At 48.4% G+C, this 6,191-nt stretch overlaps 1 long non-coding RNA gene across 2 annotated transcripts; it reads right to left on the bottom strand.

Moving 5' to 3' along the window:
• Nucleotides 1-881: 881 nt before the first annotated feature.
• Nucleotides 882-5,761, bottom strand: LOC103743914. 2 transcript variants are annotated; one of them, XR_003851468.1, is made up of 5 exons: nucleotides 5,634-5,761; nucleotides 5,173-5,220; nucleotides 1,542-1,659; nucleotides 1,274-1,399; nucleotides 882-1,020 (listed from the first exon to the last, which is right to left on the bottom strand). It is a non-coding gene; the product is annotated as an uncharacterized LOC103743914 (long non-coding RNA). The 2 variants fall into 2 exon arrangements; XR_607683.3 differs by lacking the exon at nucleotides 5,634-5,761 and having other exon boundaries at nucleotides 5,173-5,627.
• Between the last annotated feature and the right edge of the window lie 430 nt (nucleotides 5,762-6,191).

Genomic DNA, 6,191 nt, shown 5'->3' with positions numbered 1-6,191 from the left:
TATATATGAGAAGGGTCTTCCTATGTCCTCATGGCTATCATGGAACTCCTTACATAGATCAGGCTGGTCTGTCTTGAACTTGTACCAATCTTCCAAACTCAGTTTCCCCACAGCTCAGGTGAAGGCCCTACATTACCACATCCAGCTATATTTATTCATTTTATTTAATCTGTATGTGTACGTAGGTGTACATGTTCATGTGTGTACACATATGTGTTGGTGTGCATGCATGTGTATGGATGCACATATGGAGGCTAGAGGCAGCCAGCACCTGCTGTCTTCCTTGATGAATTCTCCACCTTATCTTTTGAGGAAGGGTCTCTGACTAAACCTGGAGCTCTCCAGCTAAACCAGCATCCCTGTCTCCCTAGAGCTGAGATTACAGATGCAATCGGTCACTCAGCTTTTTGCAAGGGTTCTGGAGATCCAGGCTTGGGTCCTCACGCTTACACAGCAAGCGTTTTACCAACTGAGCCATCCCCCAGTTCTGTTTATTCATTTTAAAGTGAGAAGGCTCATCTTTGTGTTCGCAGTCAGAAGGGTGATTACCCTGGGATAGAAGATGGTAATAACTAGGACTGGAAAAGAGGAAGCCTGGGAGAAATGTCCCACACCTTAAACAGGGGCTACATGGCTGCACACATAGGTAAAAAATTAACCAAGCTCTGTGCTTAAGACTTATGCACTTGCAGGGCTGTTGAGAAAATGAAGTGTGGTAATCCCCCACTTTAGCCTGGCATGTAACAAATGCTCAGTAATGAGCAGCGATCCTAACTGTATCACTGTCTAGTACTTTATGAAAAGTAGGATGAGAAAAAAGCACAAGGGCTTATGCTAGCTACTTTTCTGTCACTGTGATAAAACACCATGACCAAGGCAACTTATAGAAGGAAGAGTTTATTGGGCATACTTCTCATTCATCCTAGATGTCCATCACAAGCTGACTGCTTCTCTGCTCAGTTTTGTCTTCACTCTGGGACTCAGTTGGAGAATGTAGCCTGTTTCTTGAGGCACTGCTGACTATTGGGAGGCAAAGTGGAAAGAACTATTAAATAAGATGATGGATTTAAGACTCCCTCCCAGTAACACCCATTCATTCTCCTCAGCATCTCGTTGTTCAGAGCAAGTTAAATGGCCGCGCCTCTGTTGTATAAGGCAATGGGGACTAGTCATCCCAAAGGGAGGGGCAGTGAACTTGGTGGAGAATAATGCAAGAGGAGACTGCAACTGTGGGCACACTGAGGGACCCGGAAGTCAGGGACAGAGGCCTTACCACAGACACATCCCAAGCCTGGCACAGGGCCCTCCAGTTCTAGAAAGGAGACAGCATTCTTTGGTGTGACCTGGAGCATTTTGCTTGCTCGACCCCGGGTGTAATGTCCTCTTCTAGTCACCTCTCCTGTAGAAAAGGGAGTGAGCCTGCTGTCCTCAGGGGGCTAAGCAGAAGACTGGGCACCTGTTGGCAAGGCAGACACTCCCACAGGAGCCAGCTGTTCCCCAGGGGACCAAGCCCCATTTGTATATGGGCACTGGAACAATACCCAGAAAGCACTGTGTAGACTTTTTCATTTGGCTTGACGTCCCTGAGAGCCAGTGGGGTCAGGGAGCAGCATCCCAGGGTGGTGAGGCCAGCAAGTCTGTAAAGTCCAAACTTGACCCCTTGAAGGAAAAAAAAAAAATCATGCTTTGAATATTTTGGTAATAATCTTCTAATTTAAATATGTACTGGGACAGGAGAGATGGCTCAGTGGGTAAAGGCACTTGCCATACAAACCTAACAACCTGAGTGTGATCGCTGTGAACCCATAGTGAAAGGAGAGAACCAACTCCCAAAAGTTGTCCTCCAAACTCCACATGCTCACAGTGGTACGTGCACATCCATGCTCACGTATGCGTATCATGTACACACACACAAAGTAATAATAAACCCATTTATTTAATTTAATAAATTTATCTTCTCCGCTATGTAATTTTTCATTGTATGAACTAATAAAAATGTATTTCTTTTCCAGTTGGTGAATGCTTCAGCTTTTTCTGTTGCTAAAGTGCTACAATTCATTATTTTACTTACTACCACCAGTGGATTGTTGGTCCTGTTACTTGCTATGCTGGTTTGCATGAGAAACGTCCTCCATAGGCTCAAATACTTGAACACTTTGTACCCATCTGGTGATGCAGAAGTTTAGGAGGTGTGGCCTTGCTAGAGGAAGTATGTCACTAGGGGCAGGCTCTGAGGGTTGTAGCCTCCTCTCACTTCTGATTCACTCTCTGCTTTCTGCTGCTTCACGTTTGTGGTTGAAGCTATGAGCTCTCAGCTTCCAGTTCCAGCCACCTGCTGCCAAGCCTCCCCTCCATCCTCCCACCCCACCATTCCCATCATGATGGACTCTTAACCCTACAAGCCCAAAGAAACTCTTCTGTAATTACCTTTGGTCACAGTGTTTATCACAGCAACCAAAATATAACTAACATATTTGCCAAAACTGAGACAGCTTTTTTTTTATTCTATTTGCAAATCTTCACCATTTTGCTCTTGCTGCTGCTGTTTGTAGCACTGGCTGGCCTCAAACTGACAAAGGATGTATCAGAGCCTTGAACTCACAATGTAGTGGAAGATGACCTTGAACTCTTGATCTCCCTGCTTCTGTCAAGTGCTGAGAAGTGATACTATATTAGTTACTTTTCTGTTGATGTGCTGAAACACTATGAGCAAGGCAACTTATAGAAAGAAGAGCTTGTTGGGCTTACGGTTCCAGCCCCACAGGCTCATGGGTTGAGCACTTGGTCCCCAACTAGTGGCGCTATTTTAGGAGGTGGGTGGGGGCCTAGCTAAAGAACTCATGCTTTTGTAGGTTATGGAAGTGATACTATATTAGTTACTTTTCTGTTGATGTGCTGAAACACTATGAGCAAGGCAACTTATAGAAAGAAGAGCTTGTTGGGCTTACGGTTCCAGCCCCACAGGCTCATGGGTTGAGCACTTGGTCCCCAACTAGTGGCGCTATTTTAGGAGGTGGGTGGGGGCCTAGCTAAAGAACTCATGCTTTTGTAGGTTATGCCTGTGTTCTCTCTCTCTCTCTCTCTCTCTCTCTCTCTCTCTCTCTCTCTCCTTACTGTCATCCATGAGATGAACAGCCTCTGCCAGAAGCTCTCACCACTATGAAGTTTTGCCCTGCCACAGTCCCAAGTGGGCTAAGAACTATGGAATGAAAACTCTGAAGTTATGAGCCAAAATAAATCTTTCCCACCTTGACTTGCTTAAATATCAGCTATTTTGTCCCAGCAATGCAAAGAGTGACTAACACACACAGGGAAACCCCAGTGAAGGCCCTTGCTCATGCCCATCCCTCTAACGACTCTTCTCTTCCTCCACACAGACTTGGTGAATGGCCACTTCCTTCTAGCCAAGCCAGTTCCTGACAGGGCACAGCCCTTCCTTGACCCTGAGCTGTCTTCAGTCAGCCCAGCCCACAAGGGTCTCAGAAATAGGAGCTCCTACCATTTGCAAGGGTCATCACACACCAAGGCAGTCTCACAGGTCACAGCTCACTGAGCACCTGCTGCATTCAAGGGTGGAGCCTGTGCTGTGGGAGTCTTCTCTGCCTGAGTCAGTCCCAGCATCAGCTCTTCCCTGGGGACAGACAGGGACCTCCAATCCCATCTCCCAAGGACACTCCCACCTCTTCTGCATCTCTTCCTCCCCACCCTCCAGAATCACCGGCCAAACAACACAGGGCTGATGACCTCCCTTGCTTATCCATAAAACTCCCAGAGCTTAGAGAGGCCACCGGACATAGGCAAGCCCTCTGCCTGGCATGCACTGACTCTCAGCCAGATCCCACCTACCTTTTCAGTCTACCCTCCACTAGGCTGCCCAGGAAACTATAACATTTTGGTCTGACTCCATGCTCCCCTTGAAAGCTTGGGTATACTCCTGGCTCCATAGTTTACTAGCTTATGGCTCTGGGCCTCTGTTTCTGAACCTCAATAAATTAACAATAATAACAGTATCTACTGCCTGAGGGTATAGGATGGATTAAATGGGTAAATGTGGATTTTTTATTGTTTTTTTTTGGTTTGGGGAGGTTGTTGTTGTTTGTTGGTTGGTTGGTTGGTATTTTGGGACAGGATCTCCCTGTAACCCCAGCTGTTCTAGAACTCACTATGTAGATCAAGCTGACCTTGATCTCACAGAGATCTGCCTGCCTCTGCCTCCCAAGTGCTAGGATTAAAGGTGTATGCCACCACACCCAGCCCAAGGTTAATTTTTATATTTTATCTGTTATTTTTATGTTATGTGTATGTTTTGCCTGCATGTATGTATGTGTACCTGTGCCATGCAAAATCCACAGAGGCCAGAAGAGGGTTCCAGATTCACTAGAACTGGAGTTACAGATGGTTGTGAGCTGACATGTGGGTGCTGGGAATCAAACCTAGGTCCTCCTCTGGAAGAACAGCAAGTGTTCTTAACCACTGAGCCATCCCTCCAGCCCCCCAAGGTTAATGTTTTTGAAGTGTGTCTGGGCTGGGTACAGTTATCATTGGGTTTCCTGTTGTTATTGATCCCACCCTGCTGGATCCACTTCTCCAGTCCAGCTATCTGCAGGGTCCAGGCCTTTGCCCTTCAATCTCACAAATGCCACTCAGGCCCCCCTGAAGTCCCAAGGGTCCATTCTCATGACCTCATGTTCACAGTTCTCTCTACTCCACCATCATTATTCAGGCCTGTGTTAGACACGGGGGCCCATTACCCTCTGCTTTTCCCCATAGCTTGCAAAAGAGTCCTTTGCACATAGTATGACAACAGGATTAGTGATTGCTTACCAGCCCTGGAGTCACATCCTGGCTCTGACATTTACTAGCTGTGCAATCATGAGTAAGTTACTCAGCCTCTCTGAGCCCCAGTTTCTATATCAAGGCAGGACATGAACATCCAGCTCTACTGGAGTCTCCATGAGAATAAATCCAATGATGTCTGGACACCAACACACACACACACACACACACACACACACACACACACACACACACACGGTGTCCTCAGCAAAGGTTCCCACCTTCAGTCAAACCTAAGTCCTGTGAAAGCGAGAACTCACTCCTGAGCTGCAGCAGAAAATATTTGATCCTTAACAGAGCTAAGCATGTTAGGGAAAGCTTCCTGGGCATCCCTACCGGCTCTGGGTGGTTGGAATCAGCTTCGAAGGGGTCTCGCTTGTGGACCTGGTCAATGGATGGACAGAAGAGCTGGGATGAACTCTTACTCTTCGTTGCCTGCTTTTTCTCAGGGTACAGCCATTGCAACTCCGTGCTCCGGGGAGTTCCCGGCTTCCTTCCCCACCGCTGTCCCCTGAGAAGCTGCGGAGGCCCTGCGGACCCAGGGAGCCCAGCTCCAGCTGCAGGGTGCGAAGAAGGCCGCAGCAACCTGCCGGAGCTCTGTCTGCCTGGCCCCGCGCCTTGCGCTTCGTGGCGACCCGCGCCGGCTGCATTCCCGGTCCGGCGCCGGGCTCCAGGGCAAGCTGCTCCGCGGCTCTCCTCAACGCTTTCCTAATCTGCGCTTTGCGCAAGCCCAGGACAGATCTTCATGATCACCCGCAACGCCCGGCCGCACCTCCACCCGAGACTTCGTCACCCACCCGCCTGCCCTCGCAGAGCACGAGGACACCGAGATCCGCCACCCGGAACCCCGCGATCCGTGCCTTCTCCGACAAATTGTGGGGAAAATCTTCCCACCCCCGTAACTAGACAATGGCTCTCAGAAGCAGCCTCGACTTTACTCCACATCATGTATAAAAATGACTCGGAGTGAATCACCGACCAAAATGCGAAGCCTGAAAATGCAGAATTCTTTGAATGCCTGCCTGCAATCCCAGCTCTTGGAAAGATCTGGAATTCAAGGCCAGCCCCGCTTAGCCACATAGAGAGTTCTAAGCCAACCTGAGCTAAGATCCTGACTCTCATGTGCATGTGTGCACACCACACGCACACACACACACACACACACACACACACACACACACACACAGACACACACAACAAAAAACAAAACTGGGCCGGTGAGACCGCTCAGCAAGTAAAGGCACTTGTGGCCAAACCAGATAGATCACTTGAGTTCAATAGCCTGGACTACATGATGGAGGAAGAGAACAGACTCCATGTAGTTGTCTGTAACATGTACACACCCACACCCCCAA

This window comes from Nannospalax galili, unplaced genomic scaffold (genome assembly GCF_000622305.1).
Source record: "Nannospalax galili isolate Female #2095 unplaced genomic scaffold, S.galili_v1.0 scaffold380, whole genome shotgun sequence".
Classification (NCBI taxonomy): domain Eukaryota; kingdom Metazoa; phylum Chordata; class Mammalia; order Rodentia; family Spalacidae; genus Nannospalax; species Nannospalax galili.
This window is presented reverse-complemented; position numbering and strand designations above follow the sequence as displayed.